The sequence below is a fragment of the Pleurodeles waltl genome, chromosome 7, assembly GCF_031143425.1.
Source record: "Pleurodeles waltl isolate 20211129_DDA chromosome 7, aPleWal1.hap1.20221129, whole genome shotgun sequence".
NCBI classification, from domain to species: domain Eukaryota; kingdom Metazoa; phylum Chordata; class Amphibia; order Caudata; family Salamandridae; genus Pleurodeles; species Pleurodeles waltl.
This window is the reverse complement of record NC_090446.1, coordinates 1,045,275,100-1,045,301,677: the sequence shown is the minus strand read 5'-3', so window position 1 is coordinate 1,045,301,677 and position 26,578 is coordinate 1,045,275,100. Positions and strand designations below refer to the sequence as shown.

Here is a 26,578-nt window from a genome sequence, read left to right as displayed (position 1 = left end):
AATACATACCTTTTACCAGGTTTTCATCCATTACAAGTATCCCTTTATATATGTTTTCTCATATTTTATCAGCACTACTTTTTCACTGTATTTCAGTTATTTAGGCAGCCTTCATTAGGACTTCCACATCTTTCTTGATACACCTATTCGAAGCTTGTTTGTGGGGCACTAATCCTACACTGTACAAAATGTATTTAGATAGTCATCTAAATATATTTTCTTCATCATAAGAATATTAATGTAATATTAAATCTGATAAAGTTTTCATTATTTGGGCATATGGGTTACACATATGACGACGGCACATCTGACGCACAATGTGGAACGGGTGGTGAAGGGTTTGTTGGAATAAGTTGCTTTTATCCATGATGGGAAGGGCGGCTGTGGCCAAGATGGTGTTATTGCTGCGGTGTCTTTACCTGGTCCAGAATTCTTTGTTTCCTCTGACAGATGCGCTTTTTAATTGTCTGGATAGCTTATTGATTTCCTTGGTTTGGGCTGGCCGTCTCAGCAGGGTGGCGTTGTCCACGTTACAAAGAGATATGGAAGATAGAGGCTTGGCACTTCCTAATATTAGACTTTATTATTATGCAGCTCATTTACAACATGCTGCTAAGTGGATGACACAGACGGACAAGTGGGGGAAGTGACTATTTTCTGGCATGCTGGGAGAGGAGGCGCTGGTGCACGCATTAATGTCTGGCGGTAGGTCAGTGACTCCTGTCCCCTACTTAGTTAAGACTACGGCTGGGATCTGGGAGCATGCGGTTAAGAAAATACTCCGACGTGCCCTGTTTGTTAGGGAGCTGAAGATTTGGAGTTTGGCCCCCTTTTGGGATATGTATACTTTAATGTCAATGGAGGCTTAGAGAATGGTGGTTGCTTGGTGGCGGGTGATTTATTTCCCAATGGGGAGTTTTTCCTTTCAGGAGGGGCGCAATACATTCGGGTTGAGCGCTGGACAGTTCTTGCAATATGCCAAGATTGAGGGTGAGTCTCTAGAGGTCTGGTCTGGATTTCCGGTGGCCCCCTCAGCGTCCAAGGTGTTGAATGGGTTAATAAATTGGGGAGAGGTTTCTCACCTGGTTTCTGTGTTTTATTGTGCGCTGTGTGGGGATAGTGTGGGGGTGGAGTGCACAGCGCGTAGGGCCTGGGATCCTGAACCGGAGAACCCTTTAGAAGACGGGGACTGGAATTTGGCACTGTCTCTGGTACACATGGTCTCTTGTAACCACAGATTTAAGTTGATGCACTTAAATTTTGTCCATTGTGTACATATCATGCCTGTTCGACTCAATAAGATGGAACCGACATGGGAGACTGGGTGTCCTCGATGTGGGGAGGCAGGTGCTTCCTTCTCCATTGGCCTGGTCCTGCATGGAGGTGCAGCAATTTTGGAGGGTGGTGGTTCAGAAATTGGACAGGGTTACCGGTTTGGGGATTGAGGCAACGCCATTGACTTGACTCCTGGGTATATTACAGAGACCACGGGTAGGCGCATCCCATACAGATTTGCACAGCTTGCTCTGGTGCTGGCTAAGCGGAGGGTGGCTATAAGCTGGATGAGTACACTCCCATTCTAGTTGGTCCCGTGATGTTTTGGAATGAGGTGTGGCCGAAGAACAAAACATGAGACTAACACGTAGGGAGGAAGGGGCTCTGATTGACATAACGGCTTGGAGTACATTATTACAATGCTTCACGGGGATAGGGAGTCCAGCTCTGATTGGAGCACTGATGATTGATGATCTTCGGATGTTATTCTATGCATACAGGCGACAACCAACTGTGGTTCCATAGTAACACTAACAAACATGGTCTATAAACGACTTGGTTACATATGAGGTCCTTCGGGAGGGGAAGTGGAGGTAGCTGTTGTTGGCCGGCTTGGAGATGATTCATGTTTTTGCCTATAGGTGTCGTCATCCTCCACCCAGGAGAACAAAGGACATTGTTGTATCTCATATGGAAATGCACTGCTTGTTTTTGTCTTTGTTTTAAGTTGTTTATTATAAACCTAATACAATAGAGTTATAAAACAAATATATATATTAAATCTGAAAGAGACTTCTAGCTGCAAATTCCTTACCTTTGAATTCCTTGGCGTCTGCTTCAAATACAGAATCTTTTTGCTGAGCAGTACCCTCCCCTCGCCGTCTGGTGGCGTTGTTCGATCCACATGCGTTATCTAGCTCTACGTGGCTACGACAGTGCCTTTGGAGCCTTCTGTGAAATTAAGGTCGCCTATAAAAACCATGTCGGTGACAAACCCCCATCAGGTATGTCTCTGGTGCCTCAAAAGGGACCACGACTCAGTCGTGCTCTGACTTCCGGGCTTCAGTCGGCAAGACTTCTCGAAGATCATGGTGCCACTCAAGGCCAACTAGGCCCAGATCAGTGCCTGAGGCTTAATATGAACAGCCAGGCACAGGTGAAGAGTGGAAGCAGTCTGACAAAGCTGCTTCAGCCGGGGGTTGCTACATCAGAGCTGTTGTTACCCTTCAGTGAAGCCCCTTCAGATGTCCTACTGGGGACATGGTCCAAACCCAGCACTGGGGCTTCTGTGAATAGGACAATCGGCCGCTGCCATCGACCAGCTCCTAACAACCCTAGTTTCCTCACCCTGGAGAGCTTGGTGGTACAAGCCGCCATTTCCTGTGGTGCCTTCCCTACCGCTCCCCCGGATAGGGAATTCAGAAGGCTGGACCAACTTGGGAAGAAGATGTTTTCTTCCTCCAGCCTGGCATTGAGGTCGGTAAACACCTCTTGCCTATTGGGCTGTTTTTCCAATACTTTATGGGATATGGTGGCACAAGTGCTGCCCCAGGTCCCAGAGGGCGTACAGTACACTCATCCAAGCTGTCAAGGATGGGAGAGATGCAGACAAATTTACCATCCGGTGTGGCTTGGACACGACCGACTCGCAGTCAGGGCGCTTTCTTCGACAGTGGCCCTCCGACGCCATGCCTGGCTGCGTACCCCTGACTTTTCGGGGGATGGCCAGGCGAATTTGATGGACATGCCTGTAGGAAGTTTGCTCCGTATATACTATCTCAAAGTGAGAGATAGTGTGCACAGAGTCCAAGGGTTCCCCTTAGAGGTTGATAGTGGCAAAATTAGATCATTCTAATGCTCTATTTCATGGTAGTGTGGTCGAGCAGTAGGCTTATCGGAGGGTAGTGTTAAGCACTTGTTGTGCACACACAGGCAATAAAGGAGGATCACACACACAAAGACTTAACTCCAGGCCAATAGATTTTTCTATAGAAAAATATATTTTCTTAATTTATTTTAGAACCACAAGATTTGAATTAAATACGTAAAATACAAGGTACTCCACACAGGAACCTTGAATTAGAGCAGTAACATACACAGTATAGGTTAAAATGGCAATAAGCTATTTTAAAAGTGCACACTAGTATTGGTTAGTTTCTCATGTAAGTAAAGCACTTACAAGTTCAATCTCCTGGGCATAGGCAGCCCACCGTTGGGGGTTCAAGGCAACCCCAAGGTCACTGCACCAGCAACACAGGTCCGGTCAGGTGCAGAGGTCAAAGGAGGGCCCAAAACACATAGGCGCCTATGGAGAACAGGGGTGCTCCGGTTCCTGTCTGCCAACAGGTAAGTACCTGTGTCTTTGGAGGGCAGACCAGGGGGTGTTTTGTAGAGCACTGGGGGGGTGGGGAGGAGGGACACAAGTAGGCACACAAAACACAACCTCAGCGGCACAGGGGTGGCCGGGTGCAGTATGCTTAGCAGGCGTCTGGTTTTCAATAGACGTCAATGGAGGGACCCGGGGGTCACTCTAGCGGTGCAGGCAGGGCACAGGGGGGCTTCTTGGGCCAGCCACCGACTGGGCTAGGAAGAGGGCCGCCTGCTATTTGCTCCTGCACTGGAGGTTGGTTCCTTTCGTTCCTGGGGGCTGCGGGTACAGTGCTTGGTTCAGGCATTGGGTTCTTTGTTCCAGGCAGTCGCGGTCATGGGGAGCCTCTGGATCCTCTCCGCATGCGTCCCTGTGGGGGCACAGGGGGGGTCGTCTCGGGTTACTCACAAGGTCGCAGTCGCCTGGGGGTCCTCTCTGCAGTGTTGGTTCTCTGGAGCTCGAGCCGGGGGCGTTGGGTGCAGAGTGTGAAGTCTCATGCTTCTGTCAGGAAGAGTGAGTTCTTGGAATGTTGCTAAAAAGTTGCAATGTTGTTGCTGTTTTTGAACAGTGCCGCTGTTCTCGGGAGTTTCTTGGTCCTTCAGTTCAGGGCAGTCCCCTGAGGCTTCAGAAGTTGCTGGTCCCTGTCGGGTGCGTCACTGTGCAGGTTCCGTGAGTCTGGCCGGTAGGGCTGGGGTCAAGTCAGTTGGTGTCTCCGTCGTCTTGGCGGGGCTTTCAGGTCAGCAGTCCTTCTTCTTGTTGTAGGTTGCAGGAATCTGATTTCCTGGGTTCTGGGTCGCCCCTAAATACTAGATTTAGGGGTGTGTTTAGTTCTGGGGGGCAGTAGCCAATGGCTACTGTCCTGGAGGGTGGCTACACCCTCTTCGTGCCTCCTCCCTGAGGGGAGGGGAGCACTTCCCTAATCCTATTGAGGGAATCCTCTAATCTCAAGATGGAGGATTTCTAAAGGCAGTGGTCACCTCAGCTCAGGACACCTTAGGGGCTGTCCTTACTGGTGGGTGACTCCTCCTTGTTTTTCTCATTATCTTCTCCAGCCTTGCCGCCAAAAGTGGGGGCAGTGGCCGGAGGGGCGGGCATCTCCACTAGCTGGGATGCCCTGGGGTGCTGTAACAAAAGGCATGAGCCTTTGAGGCTCACTGCCAGGTGTTACACTTCCTGCAGGGGGAGGTGAGAAGCACCTGCACCCAGTACAGGCTTTGTTTCCAGCCACAGTGTGACAAAGGCACTCTCCCCATGTGGCCAGAAACTCGTCTGGTTGTGGCAGGCTGGCAGAAACTGGTTAGGCTAGCACTAGGCGTCAGACTTGTATTCAGGGGGCATCTCTAGGATGCCCTCTGGGTGCATTTTTCAATAAATACCACATTGGCATCAGTGTGCATTTATTGTGCTGAGAAGTTTGATGCCAAACTTCCCAGATTTTTGTGTAGCCATTATGGAACTGTGGAGTTCGTGTTTGACAAACTCCCAGACCATATACTCTTTATAGCTAACCTGCACTTATAATGTCTAAGGGTTTGCTTAGACACTGTAGAGGCATAGTGCTCATGCACAAATGCCCTCACCTGTGGTATAGTGCACCCTGGCTTAGGGCTGTAAGGCCTGCTAGAGCGGTGACTTACCTATGTCACAGGCAGTATGAGGTGGGCATGGCACTCTGAGGGGAGTGCAATGTCCACCTAGTCATTTGCTCCCCACCAGCACACACAAGCTGTGAGGCAGAGTGCATGTGCTGAGTGAGGGGTCCCCAGGGTGGCATAAGACATTCTGCATCCCTTAGAGACCTTCCCTGGCATCAGGGCCCTTGGTACCAGGGGTACCATTTTCAACTGACTTATCTGGGTGCCAGGGCTGTGCCAAATGTGGGATCAAAGGTACAGTTCAGGGAAAGAACACTGGTGCTGGGGCCTTATTAGCAGGGTCCCAGCACACTTTCAATCATAACTGGCCTCAACAAAAGGCAAAAGGTCAGGGGGTAACCATGCCAAGAAGGCATTTCCTTGCAGCACCTTTAAATGGCTCACACCTTTTTGGTGAGAAAGCAGACTCTGCGCTTGAGCGGTTCAAGGACTCTCAAGGCACGGCCAGATCCTTGAGCATTTCAGCATCCATTTGCGAGCAGTCTGCCTATCGCCCCTTTCGAGTCTTTGGTAGGGCCCAGTACCACGCTAACCACAGGTAGTCACCGGCTTCACAGCATCCACTGCAAGGTGGTGGTACCTTCAGATCCAGAGGGTCTAGCCGGAGGTCAGCCGCCACTAAGCCCCACTCTTCTGTAACACCCAAGCCCTTCTAGTATTGTTCTGCAAGACCATGCCCATCCAGTGGGGGGAGGATTCAATTTATCTCCCTCACTGGCGGTCCATAACATTGGACAATGGGTCTTGCAGATCATACAGAAGGGCTATTCCCTCCCCTTCCAGTCTTTTCCCTCCCTCTCTTCCTCCATTGAAAGAACGGCTGATGAAGGATCATTTAATCTTGCTCCGCGAGGATGTTATGGCTCTCTTGGCCAAGGGAGCCTTAGAAAGGATCCCAATGTCAGAAGTAGGCAGTGGTTGTTAGTCCCGCTTCTTTCGGATTCCAAAAAAGAACAAGGGTCTTCTCTCTATCTTTAAGGGATTTAAGGGACATCAATCTCTTCCTCAAAAAGGAGAAGTTCAAGATGCTCACTCTTGCTCAGGTCTTGTCTGCCCTAGACCAAGGAGACTGGATGGTGACGTTGGACTTGCAGGATGTGTATTTTCACATCCCCATCCTGCCCACCCACAGGCGTTACTTGCGGTTCAAGGTGGGCCACAAGCACTTTCAGTTTACCATGCTCCCCTTCGGTCTCAATAGTGGCCCTCCAAGGTGATGGCAGTGGTGGCAGCTCATCTGTGCAGGTTAGGGATTTCAGTCTTCCCCTACCTCGATGACAGGCTGTTGAAGGCTCCTATGCCCCTGGCTCTCATCACCAACCTTCAGACTATGACAGACCTCCTGCATTCGCTGGGGTTCACTATAAACGTGCCGAAGTCACACCGGACTCCCTCTCAGAAGCTCCCTGTCATTTGAGCTGTTCTGGACACAGAGCATTTTGGGGTTTTTACTTCCGAGCAGCAAGTCCAGGATATTCAGGCTATGATACTGATGTTTCTGCCTCTATCCTGGATATCAGTGAGACATATTCGGAGGCTGTTGGGGCTCATGGCTTCCTGCATCCTGTTAGTCAGACATGCCAGATGGCAAATGAGGGCTCTGCAATGGGACCTGAAGTTCCAGTAGGCACAGCATCAGGGAAATCTTATCGACACAGTTCAGATTTCAGAGGATCTGCAGGGGTGGTTAGTGAACTGCGATTGGGTAAAGGCAGACTCCTCTCCCTTCCCCAATGGGATCTCACAGTAGTGACAGATGCATCACTTCTGGCATGGGGCGGCCACCTGGGGGAGGCAGAGATCAGGGGCCACTGGTCTCCGGAGGAATCTGGGCTCCATATCAACTTATTGGAGCTCCGGGCGATCCGGCTAACATTTAGAGCATTTCTTCCTGTTGTGAAAGGGAAGATAGTGCAGGTGTTCATGGGCAACACAACCACAAAGTGGTACTGCAACAAGTAGGGCAGTGTGGGGTCGTGGGCCCTTTGTAAAGAGGCTCTGCGTCTCTGGACATGGCTGGAACAGCAGGATTTAACCCTGGAGGTTCAACACCTGGCAGGTTCTCTGAACGACAGGGCCGACAAATTCAGCCGTTGATGCCAAGTGGATCATGAGTGGTATCTCCATCCGAATGAGACGCAAGGACGCTCAGCAATGGGGAGAGCCTTGGTTAGATCTCTTCGCCTCCGCAGACAACGTGCAGTGTCAGCAGTATTGCATGTTGCAGTTTCCATGGCAGCAATTGCTTGCCAATGCTTTTCGTCATGAGTGAAATTCAGGCCTCCTATATGCTTTTCCACCCATACCACTACTGTCCAGAGTTCTCAAGAAGATCAAGAACAACCGGGCCCAAGTCATCTCAGTGGCTCCCAATTGGAAAGTCTGGTATCCTGAGGTACTCAAAATGAGCATCTGTCTTCCGATCAGGCTGCCCCTTCGGGAGGATCTTCTGTCACAGCAGCAGGGGAAGATTTTCACCCGAACCTGTCAACTCCACGCCTTCATGCGTGGAGAATGAGCAGCAGCAGTTGTTGGCTTTTGACTTTCCTCCTGAAGTCTGTAAAGTTATTTTGGCAGCCAGTTGTCCCTCTACTAAAACAGTATACGCCTGCCTTTGGAAACGCTTTGTATATTATTGTACAGAAAGGTCTATTGACCCTCTTTCTTCGTCTCTTTCTGATATTCTTCTCGTCATAATTTCCCTAGCCCAGCAGGACTGTGCCTTGAGGGCTCTTAAGGGCTATCTTTCTTCCTTATCAGCATTTCTTCGGCTGCCTGATCAGCCTTCTCTGTTCAAATCTCCCATTGTACATAGATTCCTCAAATGGCTTGTACATAGTTTTCCCCCACGCCATTTATTATGGCTCAATGGGACTTAAATCTTGTCCTCACATTTCTCATGTGTGCTCCTTTTGAGCCTTTGCACAGCTGTCTTCTCTGGCTGCTCACCATCAAGATAGCCTTCTTAATGGCAATAACATCTGCAGAGAGGGGGAGTGAGATGCAAGCCTTCTCGTCAAAGCCACTGTATCTCACTAGCTAGCCAGACAAGGTGGTTCTCAGAGCTCATGCCTCTTTTCTCCCCAAGGGGATGACTCCATTTCATCTGGGTCAGACCATGACCCTGCCCACCTTCTTTGCTCCACCGCATCCCTCTAAAGAACAGGAGCAAAGCAGTCGACTGGACCCAAAAAGAGCATTGTTGTTCTACTTTGACCGCACAAAAGAGTTCTGGTTGGAGGACCAACTATTTGTGGGGTACGTTGGAGCAAAGAAGGAGAGTGCAGAAGCGAACCCTTTGGCGCTGGGTCCATTATGATATGCTACACATTGGTCAGGAAGCAGCCTCCTGAGGGCTTCGGGCTCATTCTGTGGGGGACAAACCTGCTACCACTGCGCTAGCTCGAGGTGTGCCAGTCCTGGAGGTCTGTCAGGCGGCAATGTGGGCATCTTTGCACATATTTGCAAAACATTACTGCCTGGACAGTCAGGTACGAAGAGACGGGCACTTTGCCCGATCAGTCCTACAGGACTTCTTAGTGTAAGGAGTAGTATCCGCAGCCCACTGCCAGGAGGTTATGGCTTGGGTATCTATTCAAAGGTAAGGAATCTGCAGCTAGAAGTCTCTATCAGATGAACAACTTACTTACGTTCGGTAACCATTATCTGGTAGAGACTATAGCTGCAGATACCTTACACCCACCCATGCCTCCCCGCTCTGTGGATATGTCTAGTATGGTTAGGGCTTTACCTTTTTCAGGGCCCTAGTTTTGCATAGACAAATGTTGGTTCTATCCATGACTCTGCGCTTCTGGTGTGGAAGTTTTGTGGATAAAAGAACTGACGAACGAGCGCCGGGGTGGTGCCTTTATAGGTGACCGTGACATCACAAATGGCTCCAACGACACTGACAAAGCCACACAGAGCCTTATGATGCATGCGGATCCGAATGACACCACCCGATGGCGCACATAGGGTATTGCTCAGCAAAAAAGATTCCTGATTGGAAGCTGACACCAGGGAATTCAAAGGTAAAGAATCTGCAGCTGGATAGAGTCTCCACCAGATAATGCATTACCGAAGGTAAGTAACTTGTTCTAAGTCCTAAACAAAGGAATCATTGCATTGTGTTCGTTCATGATATTGTAGATGTCCATAATATACTTAGATACTCCATCTTGTATAACATTATTGTGTATTGCTGAGCCAGTAGAAGAGAAATGGAATTTATAGTATTGTTGACAGTATACATTACGCCACATGCACATAATCTATGAGGCTCTTCTCAGTGATCCAAATGCCTGTTAGAATATGATTATCTATGAGCAGCAGTAGATGGGACAACTTAAACATAGCAAGGTTGTGCTGTACTTCCCTTTCTGAGCTCAATGGCTTATTTCATCACCATCGTCTCCAGTGCAAGACAATATAAGACCAGTACAAGAATATCTGAAAGACCACTCTTGAAGAAAAGGAATGATAACTTTCTGCTGTTACTACGAGCATTGAAATTATTTCAATTGTGAACAACCGATCACAATATAATGAGGTGTCCCTTTCCAGCAAATACAGATGATTGTTAAGGAAGCCTCTCTAGAAGTAAATGGCCCTTTTAGAAACCTCTCTCTCAGCGCTGTACAGCTGGCTCTGAAATCTTTTCACCAACCTTTGAACAGCAACGATGTATTGATACAAGTAGACAATACAGCTATGTACTATACATAGAAACAAAGGATTAGGTTGGTGGCCCTATCACTGTTAGCTGATATCCAGAAATATCAGTCTGAAAGCAAAACAATTAAGTGTCAAAAATGAAATCATGGATACACACAAAATTGTATAAGATGTTAATGAATACTCATTTGCAGAGTTTTTGATCAAATCTTTGAACTTTGGTGTCACTCACAGATAGACTTGTTTGCAATTCGAGAAAACCCAGAATGCTAAACCATTGACTCTAGATACTAGAAATGAGGATCATTGGTAAATATACTTTTTATTAACTAGTCAAACTTTTCTTTATACATTTTTTCTATCCCCTCTCCCTGAGCAAGTAGTCATCAAATGGGCGGCTATTCATTTTTTTTTATCTAGGCCCTAAGTTGTGGAATGATTTGCCAGAAACCTTTAGGAATAGTCTGTCTTTGATTGCCTTTCGCAAGAACCTAAAGACCTGTTTTTTTAAGGATTTTAATGTAGGGGTGCTTAACTTTATATGATTCAGTTCAGATAAACCCATTTGGGTACCTGCCCATTTTAGAAGGCTCAAATAATAATCAATCCTAAGCAATTCAGGGTGACATTAATAACTCCAAAATGGCACCGACGAAGTACACAAGACTTTTCCTTGGACCAGTTCTGCCAAGTAGAGCACACTGTGAGATATTATGCCATATCCTGACATTACTTAATAGAATGGCTCCTGAATTCTTATCTCACAGTCATTAACATTTTCTGTAAGAATTGTTGAGGTCCTAGCCTTTTTTCATGTGCAAGAGGCTCTGGTGTATTGTAATGTCTGTTGTCTGGATTGCAGTTTTCTAATATTTGTTTACCAACTGCCATCGCAGCTTCCAGCTTTTTCTCAGAGGCCTTAAATATTGTCAGCAGTGTGACTTGCATTTCTTCCCACCCACCCTCAGTTGGAGTTAAATGGAATCTGAGTCAAGTTAATGAGTTCTCCTTTTGAAACCCATGCATTATTCTACCCTTCATCGCCTCTCATGGAAGAGTGCTCTAATGGTAGCAGTTAATTCTAGAGTGCAAGCTCAGGCATTTTGGTTTAACAGACTGTAATCAATTTTTCACAGAAAGCTTGTTCTTAAAACGCGCTCATGTTTTTGATATAAATATCAAAGTATATCAATCACACATTCTCCATTTTTTTCCCTAATATAAGTTCACCACTGCAAACAAAACCCCATAAGCTGTTAAAAGAGCTGTAAGATACTACCTAGAAAAAACATAGAGTCTAAGCTTTGAATTAATCAATTATGGCCTTATCCATACAAGGAAGGTTACCTTAAAACTCTGTATAGCCCCACTGGATCACAGTTTATGTAATTCATAGTTATCAGAGAGCCAACCAGTAATTGCAGCGAAGACCTAAAATTATTTTAAATAGGGAAAGGCAGGAACTGCTGGCTTTCTCAGAAACTTTTCATTAAATTACGTATGTTTTTAAGTAGCATCCTTTTGTAAGTCATTGCTGCCTCAGCTCTCATTACAGCATGGCTGCCCAAGTATGCCAAGGCTGCATGCTTTATCTGTTTGAAAAATGTTATATGCTGTCTGCTGTCTCCGTGGTTCCCCTGTGTGCTAAAATCACAGCAAAGCTCTATAAATAGTGAAGGAAAAGTTACTTCCTTGTAGTCCTACTTCTCCATCATATGAAGCATCACTGGATTTATGAACAATGCTCCTTCACCACAGGAATTTAGAGGAAGAAAGATATTTGAACTGAGAAGTAGCTTTTAACTGCCCAGGCTGTGCCTTCTGAGATAGCTAGATCAGCCTTCAACCTTAAAAGTACATTGAAGTATCTTACCTATCAATGCCTACGGTGTCTAATGCTTATGAGGTCGTATGCTTTTGTTTACTCCTCGTTCAGAAAAGGACTGTTTAAAGTTCCTTGAGCGTATCTGCTTAGAGATGCAGTCATTTCATTTAAGTCTTCCGTTAAAAAAAGAATAAAAAAAAACGAAATATGCAAAACCGCAGATGACTATGGTTGGGGTTTTAAACACGGAGATAACAATAAAGACTGAAACATTTCTTGAGTGAAAGTGTTTTCTTATCCAAATGAAGTTTTAATGAATTTAGCAAAGATCCCATGATGACCAATTAATATTCCAGGTAAACTTTTCTCCTGCTCTCGTCAAATCCAAACCAGTTTTTTGAGTTGAAACTTTCCATTTTGACATAGGAATCTCAGTAATACACATCTACTAGTGAACCAACTGGGCAGACCTGTATAGAAAAGACAACCTGGTGTAGTATCACCAGGTCTTGAGGTCCTCCTTGAACTTATTCAATGAGGGGGCCTGCCTGAGGTGGGTAGGTAGCGTGTTCCAGGTCTGGGCTGCGAGGTAGGAGAAGGATCTGCCTCCCACTCTGCTCTTCCCGACTCTAGGGGTGGCGGCAGGGGCAAGTTGAGAAGAGTGGAGTTGTCTGGCAGGGGTGTAGAAAGAGATGTGGTTGAGGTAGACCGGTCCAATGTTGTGCATAGCTTTGCTGGCATGAGTCTGGAGCTTGAAGGTGATGTTTTCGTTGATGAAGAGCCAGTGCAGGTCTCTAAGGTGGGTGGAGATGTGGCTATGGCGGGGGATATGTAGGATGAGTCTGGCTGCTGCGTTATGAATTCTCTGGAGTCTTTTTGGAGCTTCTTAGTGATTCCAGTATAGAGAGCCTTGCTGTAGTCGAGTTTGCTGCTGATGAGTGCGTGGGTGACTGACTGTCTTGCCTCAGTGGGGATCACTTGACGATCTTCCGGAAGAGAAAGAGTGTAGAAGCATGATGATGAAATGGAGTTGACTTGACGGATCTTGGTCAGCGTGAAATCCAGGATGATGCCCAGGTTCTGTGGGTGGGCAGGGGGGTCACTTCTAAGGGAAGCTGGTTAAAAGGAGTCATCCCTGGCAGAGGGAGTGGTATCCAGGATCAAGGTCTCAGTCGTGTCCGAGTTGATCTTGAGGCAGCTGTTTTTCATTCAGTCGTCGATAGCGCTCATTATGTTGTGGAAGTTGTTCTTGGCTATTGATCATTGGTGAGGGAGAGAATTAGTTGTGTATTATCGGCAGAGGAGACTATGTTGAGGCCATGCTGTCTGATACATAAGGAACAGTATGCCAGCTAAGTTAATAAATATGGTTAAACGAACTGATTTGACCTAAGTTAATATCATTGTTGGGTTCCTAATATAATAACTATTATTTAGCAGACATATAAACTGATCCCCAGGTAACCTTTCTGTACCACTGTAGCTGCCTTATTCCTCATAGAATGGGATTTGGACTTTTCTAGAAGATAACATGTAATGGTATATATTATCCACCCATCAGTACATTATTTAGAGACCGCTATGCTATGCCTGTGCATGATAAACTAATGATTGTGAAAACATAGGCGATTTCAATGAAACATTGCAAAAAAGGTCTGTGAGAGCAAAAAACATACATTTTACTCACCCTCCTGGGCAATGGAATTCTATTAAAAATGCTCCTTTCCTGGATGCATAAGAGTGCATTTGTGCTTTTGGAGGACATCACTATATTTAGCTCCCACTGTGTAGTCTGTGATACAGCTAGGGATGAAGACTTTCTTTAGCACACCTAACAAATGTTTGATCACTGCAGTAGTAAAGATCTCTGTTTGAGTAGGCGCTTTCCTGGATGTCATAATGTCTAAGTGCTAACTGTAGGAAAATGGCTCCTTATTGCAGTTACCCTTGCCCCCCAATCACATTTTGCCCGATATTGATGCTGACTTGACTGAGAGTGTGCTGAGACCCTCCTAACCAGGCCCCAGCACCAGTGTTCTTTCACTAAAAATGAAAACAAATCCTGCACTGGGTGGAGGTGCTTCACACCTCCCCCTGCAGGAACTGTAACACCTGGTGGTGAGCCTCAAAGGCTCAGGCCTGGTGTTACAATGCCCCCGGGCACTCGAGCCAGTGGAGATGTCTGCCCCCGGACGAGCCCCCACTTTTGGTGGCAAGTCCAGAGGGATAATGAGAAAAACAAGGAAGAGTCAACCGTCCAGCCAGGTCTATCCCTAAGGTGACCAAAGCTGAAGTGACCCCCCTCCTTGAGAAATCCTCCATCTTGCTTTGGAGGAGTAGGACCAATAGAGATAGGGATGTGCCCCCTCCTCAGAGGGAGTGGGCACAAGTGTCCCTGAAGGTGTAGACCCCCTCAGGGACAGTAGCCATTGGCTACTGTCCCCTGACCCTAACACACCCCTAAATTTAGTATTTAGGGGTGACCCTGAACCCAGATCATCAGATTCCTGATGACCTCAAGAAAGAAGGACTGCTGAGCTGGAAAACGGCACAGAGAAGAGAAGGAGACACCAACTGACTTGGCCCCAGACCTACCAGCCCATCTCCTGCTTCGAAAAGCTGCAAGAAAAGAAGCGACGCTTTATGCTGGACCAGGGACCCCTGAAAAGCCCTGAGGGGACTGCCTGCATCACCGAGGGCCAAGAAACTCCAGTGGACAGCAGACCTGTCCAAAAAAGAAGACTGAGAAACTAACTTTAAAGGGACTGTCACCTCATTCCAGAAGCGTGAGTCTAACTACTACGCCCGAAGCCCGTTTCCAGAGAATCCAACTGTAGGAATCTGGCTCTGTATATATTATCTCAAAATGAGAGATAGTGTGCACAGAGTCCAGAGGTTCCCCAAGAGGTTTGACAGAGGCAATAATAGATAATACTAATGCTCTATTTGTTGTAGTGTGGTTGAGCAGTTAGGCCTATCCAAGGGTAGTGTTAAGCATTTGGTGTACACACACAGGCAATAAATGAGAACACACACTCAATGACTTAACTCCAAGCCAATAGGTTTTTATATAGAAAAATATTATTTTCTTAATTTATTTTAGAACCACAAGAGTCAAATTGCAGGTAAGTACATTAAATGTAAGGTACTTTGAGTAGAAATAGATAGAACTTTGAATCAAAACAGTAATGCACACAGTTTGGCATAAAATGGCAATAAGCTATTTTAAAAATGGACACAGTGCAAAATGCAATAGTTCCTGGGGGAGGTAAGTACAGGTTAGTTTTGAGGTAAGTAAAGCACTTACAAGTTCAGTGTCTGGGGCATAGGCTACCCATGCCAACAGTGGTATTTTCCATCACAACCCAGCCACCCCCAAACGAAAGAGGATGAGGCTAACCTTTCCCAAGAGAGTCTTCATTTTCTAAGTGGAAGAACCTGGAAGGGCCATCTGCATTGGCATGGGCAGTCCCAGGTCTGTGTTCCACTACAAAGTCCATTCCCTGTAGGGATATGGACCACCTCAACAGCTTAGGGTTCTCTCCTTTCATCTGCATGAGCCATCTGAGAGGTCTGTGGTCAGTTTGAACTATAAAGTGAGTACCAAACTGGTATGGTCTCATTATTTTCAGTGATCCAACTACAGCCAAGGCCTCCTTCTCAATGGCACTCCAACGCTGTTCCCTGGGGAGTATCCTCCTGCTAATAAAAGCAACAGGCTGGTCAAGGCCATCATCATTGGTTTGGGATAGGACTGTTCTAATCCCATGTTCAGAGGCATCTGTCTGCTTTTAGAACTGGTGCTGAGCACATAGCTTCTTTTAGGGTGTCAAATGCCTTTTGACAGTCTTAAGGTCCAGATAACCTTCTTGAGCATCTTTTGTGGAGTTGAGTTCTGTGAGGGTAGTCACTATGGATCTATATCCCTTCACAAACCTCCAATAGTATCCAGTCAAGCCAAGGAACGCGCCTGACTTGAGTCTGGGGTTCTGGAGCTTCCCAGTCAAGAATTGTCTTGATCTTGGGTTGTAATGGCTGCACCTACAAGGTGTCCCAAGTAAACTACTGTACACTGCCCTATCTGACATTTGGATGCCTTGACAGAGAGGCATGCTGCTTGCAGGCCCTGCAAAACCTTCTTCAGGTGGATCAGGTGATCCTGCCAGTTGGCGCTAAAGACCGCAATAGCATCTAGATATGCTGCACTAAAATACTCCAAGACAACAAGGACTTGATTCACCAACCTTTGGAAGGTGGCAGGGGCATTCTGTAAGCCAAAGGGCATAACAGTAAACTGATAATGCCCATCAGGTGTTGCGAATGCTATTTTCTCTTTTGCTCCTGGTGCCATTTTAATTTGCCAGTACCCTGCTGTCATGTCAAAGGTACGTAAGAATTTCGCTGCACCTAATATTTCAATCAGTTCATCTGCTCTTGGTATTGGGTGAGCATCGGTCTTGGTGACAGAGGTGAGCCCTCTGTAGTCCACACAAAACCTCATCTCTCTCTTTCCATCTTTGTTGTGAGGTTTGGGGACCAAGACCACTGGGCTAGCCCAGGGACTCTGAGTGCTCTATCACTCCCAATTCCAGCATCTTGTGGATTTCCACTTTGATGCTTTCCTTGACTTGGTCAGACTGTCCGAATATTTATTTTTGACAAGTAAACTGTCTCCTATGTCCACATCATGGGTACACAGATGTGTCTGACCAGGGGTCAAAGAAAAGAGCTCAGCGAACTGCTGTAGGACTTGCCTGCAGTCTGCTTGCTGTTGGCCAAAGAGGGTGTCTGAATATGTAGCTCCATCTACTGATGCATCTTTAGGGTCATTTGAGAGGAGTTCAGGGAGAGGTTCACTCTCTGCTTCATGATCCTCATCAGTAACCATCAGCATGGTTATGTCTGCACTGTCATTGTAGAGTTTAAGGTGGTTAACATGGATCACCCTCTTGGGTGTCCTGTTAGTGCCCAGGTCCACTAGATAAGTGACCGGACTCTTCTTTTGTAGCACTGGGCAAGGGCCACTCCATCTGTCCTGGAGTGCGCTGGGAGCCGGGAGTTGTTGGCTGGCCTCAATGTTTTTGCTTGCATTTTCCTTGTACTCTGCTATCCTTGAGCGGAAGCCAAGCACACAGTCCACCTCATCTTGTTTAGGCTCATGGAGATGCCTCTCCCAGCCTTCTCTTACAAGTGCTAGTGGTCCCCTTACAGGACGGCCAAAAAGAAGCTCAAAGGGGGAAAACCCTACTCCCTTCTGTGGCGCCTCTCTGTTGGCGAAAGCAGGCATGGCAGGAGGACATCTCATCTTCTTTTGAGTTTTTCAGGGAGCCCCTTGATCATGCCCTTCAATGTCTTGTTAAATCTTTCCACAAGACCATTGGTTTGTAGATGATAAGGTGTGGTGAACTTGTAAGTCACCCCACACTCATTCCACATATGTTTCAGGTAAGCGGACATGAAGTTAGTACCTCTCTCAGAAACCACCTCCTTGGGGAAGCCCACTCTGGTAAAGATACCTATTAGGGCCTTGACTACTGCAGGGGCAGTAGTTGACCTAAGGGGAATTGCTTCAGGGTACCTGGTAGCATGATCCACTACTACTGGTATGTATTGGTTCCCTGAGGCTGTGGGAGGTTCAAGTGGACCCACTATGTCCACTCCAGCACTTTCAAAGGGGACCCCACCACTGGAAGTGGAATGACGGGGGCCTTTGGGTGGCCACCTGTCTTGCCACTTGCTGGACAGGTGACACAGGAGCTGCAAATCTCCCTTACCTTCTGGGACATATTGGACCAATAGAAATGTTTGACTAATCTTTCCCAAGTCTGGGTTGTCCCATATGCCCAGCTAGGGAAATGTCATGGGCTAAGGTGAGGATGAACTCTCTAAACTTCTGAGGCTCTACCACTCTCCTAGTGGCACCAGGTTTCGGATCTCTTGCCTCAGTGTAAAGGAGTCCATCCTCTCAATAGGCCCTGTGGGATCCACTGGCACTTCCTTTATCTGATAGAGACTTCTAGCTGCAGATTCCTTACCTTAGAATTCCCTAGCATCAGCTTTGAATCTAGAATTTTTCTGCTGAGCAGTATCCTGCGTGCGCTGTCGGGTGGCATCGTTCAGATCCGTGTACTTCGTCTGGCTCTGAGTGGCGTCATCAGCGTTGTTGGAGCCGTCTGTGACGTCACGGTTGTCTATATAGATGCCACCTCGGCACATGTACGTCAGTTATCTTACTTCCGTGCCGGTTAAGCGCAGATCCGGATAAGAGCTACCCTTTTCTTCCTCAAGGTTTTTTCTTGATTGTTTGAAGTATGTCTTCTGGAAAGACTGGATTCAAACTGTGTGGTGCATGTCATCGCACCATGTTGGTTACGGATCACACCGAGTGTCTCTCTGGTGCTTGAAGAAGGATCACAACTCCCCTTCGTGTTCTGACTGTCAGGCCATGGCTCCGAAGGCCTTGAGGGAGAGATCCCTCATACTTCTTGCGGCCCGACAGCTATCTAAGGTCGGAGCGACTCCGAGGAGGTCACGGTCCCGCAGTAGGAGGAGGTCGTGGCACCTCTCACAGAGCCCCAATTCCTCTTCCTCGCATTCAAGGTCATCTGCTCATTCAGGTAAGATATACACAAAAAGAAGAAATCCAAGCCGACTTTGACTTCGCGATGCCCGTCAGCCGACAGGCTGTCTAGGGAACGTCGACATTCCGAGTGCGGTTCTGCGGATCCGTCGCTTGGGTCAACTCTGCGTCTTCTCCCTTTTCCGGAGACCGGAGCGACCCCCGCTCAAATAAAGAAATTTTACGAGGTCATGCGCCTTGTTTATGAGTGGGCTGCACCCTCTGGTGGGTCTTTGGGCCCCATCAAGTTCGATGTCAGCAGCTTCGGCCTAAGTGCCGTTGGGGACCCCAGGATCCGCTGCCAGATCCGGACCGGTGCCGGTCCCTCACAGTTGACCTCCTCCGGCACCGGGTCCGACGTCAACGCTTCTTCCACCACCGGCGGTAGCCCCATCCTCGTTCCGGATGATCCGAAGCGACGTCGTACGATGCCGACGGGGCCAATTTGGCCCAGATCATTGCCTGAGCCCTATTCTGAAAATCCAGGCATAGGAGACGAGTGGGAGGGGTCTGAGGACCCTTTAGAGCACGATCTGGAACATGAACAGGACTGGTACGAGGATCTAGGGGATGCCAGTGGACCGGACATATCTCCAGATACCGGTATGCTCTCTACTCCCAATGTGGCTACGGAGGAGGGAGCTTCTTATGCTATGGTGGTGCGTAAGGCAGCTGAGGTCTTGGATGAATCTCCTTACAGAGGTGCTTCAGCCAGAGGTGACTACATCGGAGCCGATGTTGCCCTTCAATGAGGCCCTAACAGACGTCCTTCTGGGAACATGGGCCAAACCCAGCACAGGGGCTCCTGTGAAAAGGGCAATCGGCCGTCGCCGTAGACCTGCTCCAAACGACCCTAGTTTCCCTACTCAACACCGCACCCCGGAGAGCTTGGTGGTCTAAGCCTCTACTTACCGTTGTGCCTTCCCTTCCGCTTCCCCGGATTGCTTCGACAGTGGCCCTACGTCGTCATGCCTGGCTATGTTCAACTGGCTTTTCAGGGGATGTCCAGTCGAGTTTCATGGACATGCCCTTTGATGGCTCTCGCCTTTTTGGTGAGAAGGCAGACTCCGCTCTTGAGGTTTAAGGATTCTCGAGCTACGGCTAGATCCTTGGGCCTCTCAACTCCAGCTCAACAGCAGTCTGTCTTCCGTCCATTTCGAGGCTTCGGAGGGGGCGCTGTACCATGCCAGCCACAACTTAGCCACCGTCCTCAGGCTTCACACCAACCCAGGAGAGGACGTGGTCGTGGTACCATCAGACCCAGAGGGTCTGGTCAGCGGTCGGCCACCACACAGCCCCCCTCCACTGCGCCTAAGCCCTCCTAGTGTGGTTCTGCAGGACCATGTCCGTCTATTTGGAGGGAGGATTCAATTTCATCTCTGTAGAAAAATGGCTCCCTGTTGCAGTTACCCCCCACTTTTTGCCTGCTATTGATGCTGACTTGACTGAGAAGTGTGCTGGGACCCTGCTAACGAGGCCTCAGCACCAGTGTTCTTTCTCTTAAAAATGTACCATTGTTCCACAATTGGCACATCCCTGGCACACAGATAAGTCCCTTGTAAAAAGAAAAAAGTACCAGTGGTACCAAGGGCCCTGTGACCAGGGAAGGTCCCTAAACGCTGCAGCATGTGTTGTGCCACCCTAAGGGATCCCTCGCCTAACAGATAGACACAGCCATTGCAGATTGTGTGTGTTGGTGGGGAGAAAAGGGCAAAGTTGACATGGCATCCCCCTCAGGATGCCATGCACACAAAATACTCCATGTGGCATAGTAAGTCATCCCTCTAGCAGGCCTTACAGCCCTAAGGAAGGGTGCACTATACCACAAGTGAAGGCATAGCTGCATGAGCAATATGCCCCTACAGTCTCTAAGTCTATTATTCATATTAAGTATATGGTCTGGGTGTTTGTCAAAACAAACTCCACAGCTCCATAATGGCTATACTGAATACTGGGAAGTTTAGTATCAAACTTCTCTGAATAATAAACCCACACTGATGCTAGTGCTGGATTTAAAAAACAAAATGCACACAGAGGGCATCTTAGAGTTTCCTCCTGTATTTTACCCAATCCTTCAGTGCAGGACTGTCTGGTCTGTGCCAGCCTGCCACTGAGACTGGGTGAGAACCTTTGTGCTCTCTGAGGCCAGAAACAAAGCCTGCACTGGGTGGAGGTGCTTAACACCTCCCCCCTGCGGGAACTGTAACACCCATCAGTGAACCTCATAGGCTCAGGCTTCATGTTACGATGCCCCAGGGCACTCCAGCTAGTGGAGATGCCCACCCCTGGACACAGCCCCCACTTTTGGCGGCAAGTCCAGAAGAGAAAATGAAAAAAACAAGGAGTCACCTACCAGTCAGGACAGCCCCTAAGGTGCCCTGAGCTGAGGTGACCCCTGCGTTTAGAAATCCTCCATCTTGAGATCGGAGGATTCCCCCAATAAGATTAGGGATGTGCCCCCTCCCCTTAGGGAGGAGGCACAATCTGGGTGTAACCACCCTCAAGGACAGTAGCCAATGGCTACTGCCCCCAGACCTAAACTCACCTCTACATTCAGTATTTAGGGGGGCGACACTGAAACCAGGAAATCAGATTGCTGCAACCTGAAGAAAGAAGGACTGCTGACCTGAGAGCCCCGCAGCGACGACGCAGACACCAACTGACTTGGCCCCAGCTCTACCGGCCTGTCTCCAGACTCAAAAAACCTGCACAGTGACGCATCCTACGGGACCAGCGACCTCTGAGGACTCAGAGGACTGCCCTGCACCTAAAGGAACAAGAACCTCCCAAGAACAGTGGCACTGTTCAGAAACTGCAACAACTTTGCAACTTTAAAGAGACTCCACTTCCCACCAGAAGCCTGAGTCTTCACACACTGCACCCGACACCCCCGGCTTGAGTTTGGAGAAACAAACACCGCAGAGAGGACTCCCAGGCAACTCCGACGACGTGGACACCCTGAGTCGACCCCCCTGCACCACCACAGCGATGCCTGCAGAGAGGATCCAGAGGCTCCCCCTGACTGCGACTGCCTGGTAACAAGGGAACCCGACGCCTGGACCAAGCACTGCACCCGCAGCCCCCAGGACCGAGAGGAACCACCTACCAGTGCAGGAGTGAGCAGCAGGCGGCCCTCATCCGAGCCCAGTCGGTGGCTGGCCTGAGAAGCCCCCTGTGCCCTGCCTGCATCGCCTAAGTGACACCCTTGTCCCTCCATTGCTTTCAATAGCAAACCTGGCCACCCCTGTGCCGCTGAGGGTGTGTTTTGTGGGCTTGTGTTCCCCCCCACCCCCAGTGCTCTACAAAACCCTCTTGGTCTGCTCCCCGAGGATGCAGGTACTTAACTATTACTTACCTATAAGCAGACTAGAACCGGAGCACCCCTGTTCTTAATAGTCGCCTATGTGTTTTGGGCCCTCCTTTGACCTCTGCACCGGCCCAGTGTTGCTGTTGCTGTGGCTTTGGGGTTGCCTAGAACGCCCAACGGTGGGCTGCTTATGCCGAGGAGACTGACTGTGTAAGTGCTTTACTTACCTGAGAAACGTAACCAAACTTACATCCCCCAGGCACTGTTAATTTTTGCAGTGTCCACCTTTGAAATAGCTTATTGCCATTTTACCCAAAACTGTGTGTACTACTGTTTTAAATCAAAGTTCTGTACTTACCTGTGTGAAGTACCTTGAATTTTGTGTACTTACCTCAAATCGTGAATCTTGTGGTTCTAAAATAAATTAAGAAAATATATTTTTCTATATAAAACCTATTGGCCTGGAGTTAAGTATTTGAGTGTGTGTTCCTCATTTATTGGCTGTGTGTGTACAACAAATTATTAACACTACCCTCTGATAAGCCTACTGCTCGACCACACTACCACAAAATAGGGCATTAGTATTATCTAGTTTTGCCACTATCAACCTCTAAGGGGAACCCTTGGACTCTGTGCACACTCTCTCATTTTGAGATAGTATATACAGAGCCAACTTCCTACACTAGGCCAGTGGTGATAGTTTGTGGATGTGACATATTGGATTTATCAAACCAAATGTTAGGTCCCCAAGAATGCAGAGGTTGGATTACAACGTTATAAGGTTTAAAACTGTGTCTAGAAGTGTGGCTGGGAATGTTGAATTGTTAGGCGGAGGTCTATAAAGGAGGAGAAAGTTACAGGAGGAAGTTTGTGTTGGGTTGCATCTGGTGATGAGGGCCTCAAAGCCATTTATGGGAATGTTTTCTGTTTTCTTGAGATTTATTGCTTGTTTGAATATAATATTGTAGGAAGCTGGCCTGGTGTGTGGTGGGTCCCTAACTAACTTACACCTTACACCTTATACCAGGCCCAGGTATCCCCCATTTGTAAAGTGTAGGCAGTGCCTAGAAGCCAGGCTCTCTCAAGGTAGCGGTGAATGAGCAGCCAAGGCCTATCTAAGAGACATGCAAAGCTCATGCAATACCACTGTAGTCACACAGGACTAACACACATGAAAGAAAACACCCAGTAGTACAAATATAAAGGTACTTTAATTTTCGAACACAATACCACAAAATAATAGAAGGGAAACCGTCCAGTAGGAGGTAAGTAATAAACTAAATTTATACATTAGTAAACAGTAATAGGCATAGAAAAGGTTAGAAAACAGTGCAAATACCAATAACCAATAGTGACCTTAGGGGGAGCCAACCCCCATATACTACAAAAATGGAATGCAAACACAGGACCCCCACCTAGGTAAGTGGAATGTGTAGAGGGTAACTGGGAGTACTAGAAAACCACAGGGGTAAGTAACGCAGTACTCTCCAGCGACCAGGAAAGCAGGAGTACATCACTGGAACTTCCCCAAACCACCCAAAAGGGAAAAGACACCCAGACAAGACTGCAAGAACCCAGCGGTGGATTCCTGGAGAAGCAGACCTGTGGAGACAGGAGCCCAAGTCCAAAAGTCATAGTGGAGTCCAGGAGGAGTAGGAGCTACTACTCATCCATCTGTTTCTTGCAGGAGTTGGTCGATGGTAGAGAAGAACAGGTCAGCACTGCAGCTCTGGAGCCGGAGAAGAATTCCTGATGGATGCAGAAGATGTCCCATGTTGCAACCCATAGGGATCCGCTGGTACCCCAATGCCCTGGGTACCATATACTAGGGACCTACATGGGTGGCCCAGTATGCCAATTGTGGGACGAAAAGGGTACAGTTACCAAGTTAGAAGGGAGAGAGCATAATCTCTGGGATCCTGGTTAGCAGGATCCCAGTGAACACAGGCAAACACACTGACAACGGGCAGAAAATGGGAGTAACCATTTGAAGAAAGAGGGCACTTTCCTACAAATCTCTAGTCGGCCTCCTCTTTTGCCTATACAGTTTTGTGAGATGGTTTGATAGCGTGGAGGAACAGCTTCATACTACACTGGGGTCATGTCATCTCCAAACCGTGATTCTGTTTTTTGGGAGTGATCGAGCAATTATGAGCACGCAGTTTAGAAATTTTTTTTGGTGGTGGTGTTAACAGTATGAGGGTCACAATAGTGTTGTTTTGGTTTTTTCTATATTGTGTTCCTCGTCCAGCAGGCTTAGGAGCCATTTAATTGGGTGGGTGTGTGTTGGTAGTGGGCTTGGTGGCTGAGAGTGACATGACGAGTTTAGTTCTTATTGTAGAGTAAACTTGTTGTGTAATAGAGGGATGTGAAGTTGTAAGGAGTGGCATGTTGTTTATTTTGTATGTGTCTGTTTTTGGTGAAAGGAGTATGGTTTAGGGGTGGTGGTGGAGTATATGGACCATGAGCTAAGACTCTAAATTGTGCAAAGGATGAGAGGCAGGTGAATGAATGTTGCTGTGGCGGGGTGTATGTGGTAGATGTTTGTGAAGAGTGAGAATTTTGGAGTACGCATTGGTCAGGATTTGTGTGTGGTATAATGGGAGAAGATATTGATGTGGTTTCCTGTGAAAAGATTTGCATGTGAGTTACTGCTGGTGAGTGGTGGTTGAATAGTACAGGGGGTGATGATGTGTTTTGGAGAAGAGTGTATGAGGTGTGTAGGAGGTTTTAAGAGTGTGTTGGATTTGATCACTGGAAGAGGTAATATGTGTGGTGGAGTGTAAGAATTGTATGGTTGTATGTAATTGGTAAAAAGATGATGATGGTGTTGGTGGATGTTGTAATGGAAGGCTGAGTATAGATGTCATGATAAACAGGGGTCTGGTAAGAGCAAATAGAGGATAGTGCTGGTGTTTTGTATGAACAGGGAGTTTGTGTCTGGATGGATGAAAGTTATGTAGAATGTGGCTTTGTGTTGTATGGGCGATGTGTGGATGTGCAAGTGGTAATGGACGTAGTTGTGTTTGGTGTGAGAATGATGGTGTTTTAATGTTGTAGTTGTGGCGGATAGATGTGGTATGTGAGGTTTTGTGGTTGTTGTTCAGACTTTGAAATATGATGAGGTTTGTTTGTGGTGTATGAGTTGGATGCCTTTTCTGATAATTGGATATTTGTTTGGATATTGGGGGATGTGGTGGGATTAAGGTAGTTGCTGAAAAATGGAAAGTTGGACAGCATTTCTGGCCCTCGGCGTGACCTGACCCAAATGGGCAAAGTGCCCTTGACACCCGAGCTGAGATGCCCTGAGCCCTAGCCTTAAATAACCTTATTGGCAAATGGAACCCTGGCCCTAACCTTTGCCAATCAAATTTCTAACCATAAACCCTAGAGCGAATGGGAGACCTGGCCCTATTAACCAATCACAACCCTAGGCCTAACAGTCAGTCACAACAGAAACCCTAAAAACTTTAGACCAATAGGAAGCCTAGCCCTTGTACCAATCAAAACACAAACCGTATCCCTTAAGCCAATAGAAGTACTGTCCCCAGCAACCAGTCACAACAACATATGCAACAACTAATAGAAACTTATATAAGGGCCAAGTTACATTAAACCTAAGCCCCTGTGGAAGGGAAGAGGGAGGTGCTTCTTTATTCAGAATCTCCTTGGATACAAACAGTCAGATTCCACACTACCAAGCTAGCAGTATCTACTTTCCAGTTAAGGGACAGATCAGAAATCACTGAAATACTGCATGTTGCACACTCAAATATATGGCTTTTTCAATGCAAAAACAACTGGTGCATACACTTTCCAAACACAGTTTAAATCACAGAGCACATTAAGTAGTCACCTAAGCACATACTAGTTAGCCACTGAGGTGGGTGTAGCCTTGTGGAGGGGGAGTTAGAGGCAGTCTTTGTGAAAAACTAGGAGGGAAATGCCTTGGCTATGATTTTCAAACATAGTAAGTGAACAGTGATGCCATTTTAAGTACATGTGCCGGACACTGGTCATTACAGGTACCCCAGCTACGTGATGGCTTCACTGACAATAGGGATGTTTGGTATCAAACAACTCATATTAATAAACCCCCCCCTGAATCCAGTGATGGGTTTATTAATACATGCACTCCAGAGCGCACCTTAGAGCTGTCCCCTGAAAACCTACCAACTCCTAGTGTGGGCACTGACTGGTCAAATCTAGACAGGGTTCTGGTCCCCTGATGTGAGAGACGGTTTTCTCAAGGGCTCCGAACAAAGGCCTGCTCTGGGCAGAGGTGTGTCCTCCTCTCCCAGGCAGGATAGACATTCCAGGGTGGGGAGTTTCAAAGGCCTTGCCGCCTTTGAAATGTGACCCAGGCCTCTCCAAAGGGTGGAGGAGGCCGCCCCTCATTTCCAATATTAGTGGCAAGACTGGCGGGAAATTTAGGTGAATTAGGATGAGTGCCCACTTCATGCCAGTCTCACTCCTAAGGTGGACGAGCTTAAGTGGACACTAATTAAATTCCTCCTTCTTGCATGGAAAGAATTAGGCCAATAGGGTTAGGGCTATGCATAGGAAGGGTGTAGTCACCCCAAAGGTGAGTAGCCCATAGTCTACAACCTGCCACTCCCTGTAACACCCCTAAAATCAGTATTCAGGTGGCAACCCTGGACCCTAGTTTCAGATTCCTATCGACCTAAGAGCTGGACAACACAGAAGTCGCCCAGCAGAGAAGACTGAAAACACAAACTGACTTGGCCCCAGCCCTATCAGCCTGTCTGCAGCCATCTAAGAACCTGCGCCCAGAAGACGACTTGTCCTGCATCCCAGCAACCGCCAAAGCTTTGGGAGGACTGTCTATCTTCGA

The 26,578-nt window shown here is 47.6% G+C and overlaps 1 protein-coding gene across 8 annotated transcripts in view; it reads left to right on the top strand.

Annotated features, from left to right (window-relative positions):
• Nucleotides 1-26,578, top strand: part of HELZ (helicase with zinc finger) — a 1,413,339-nt gene that overhangs the window by 659,008 nt on the left and 727,753 nt on the right. The gene's annotated exons all lie outside the window — the stretch shown is intronic.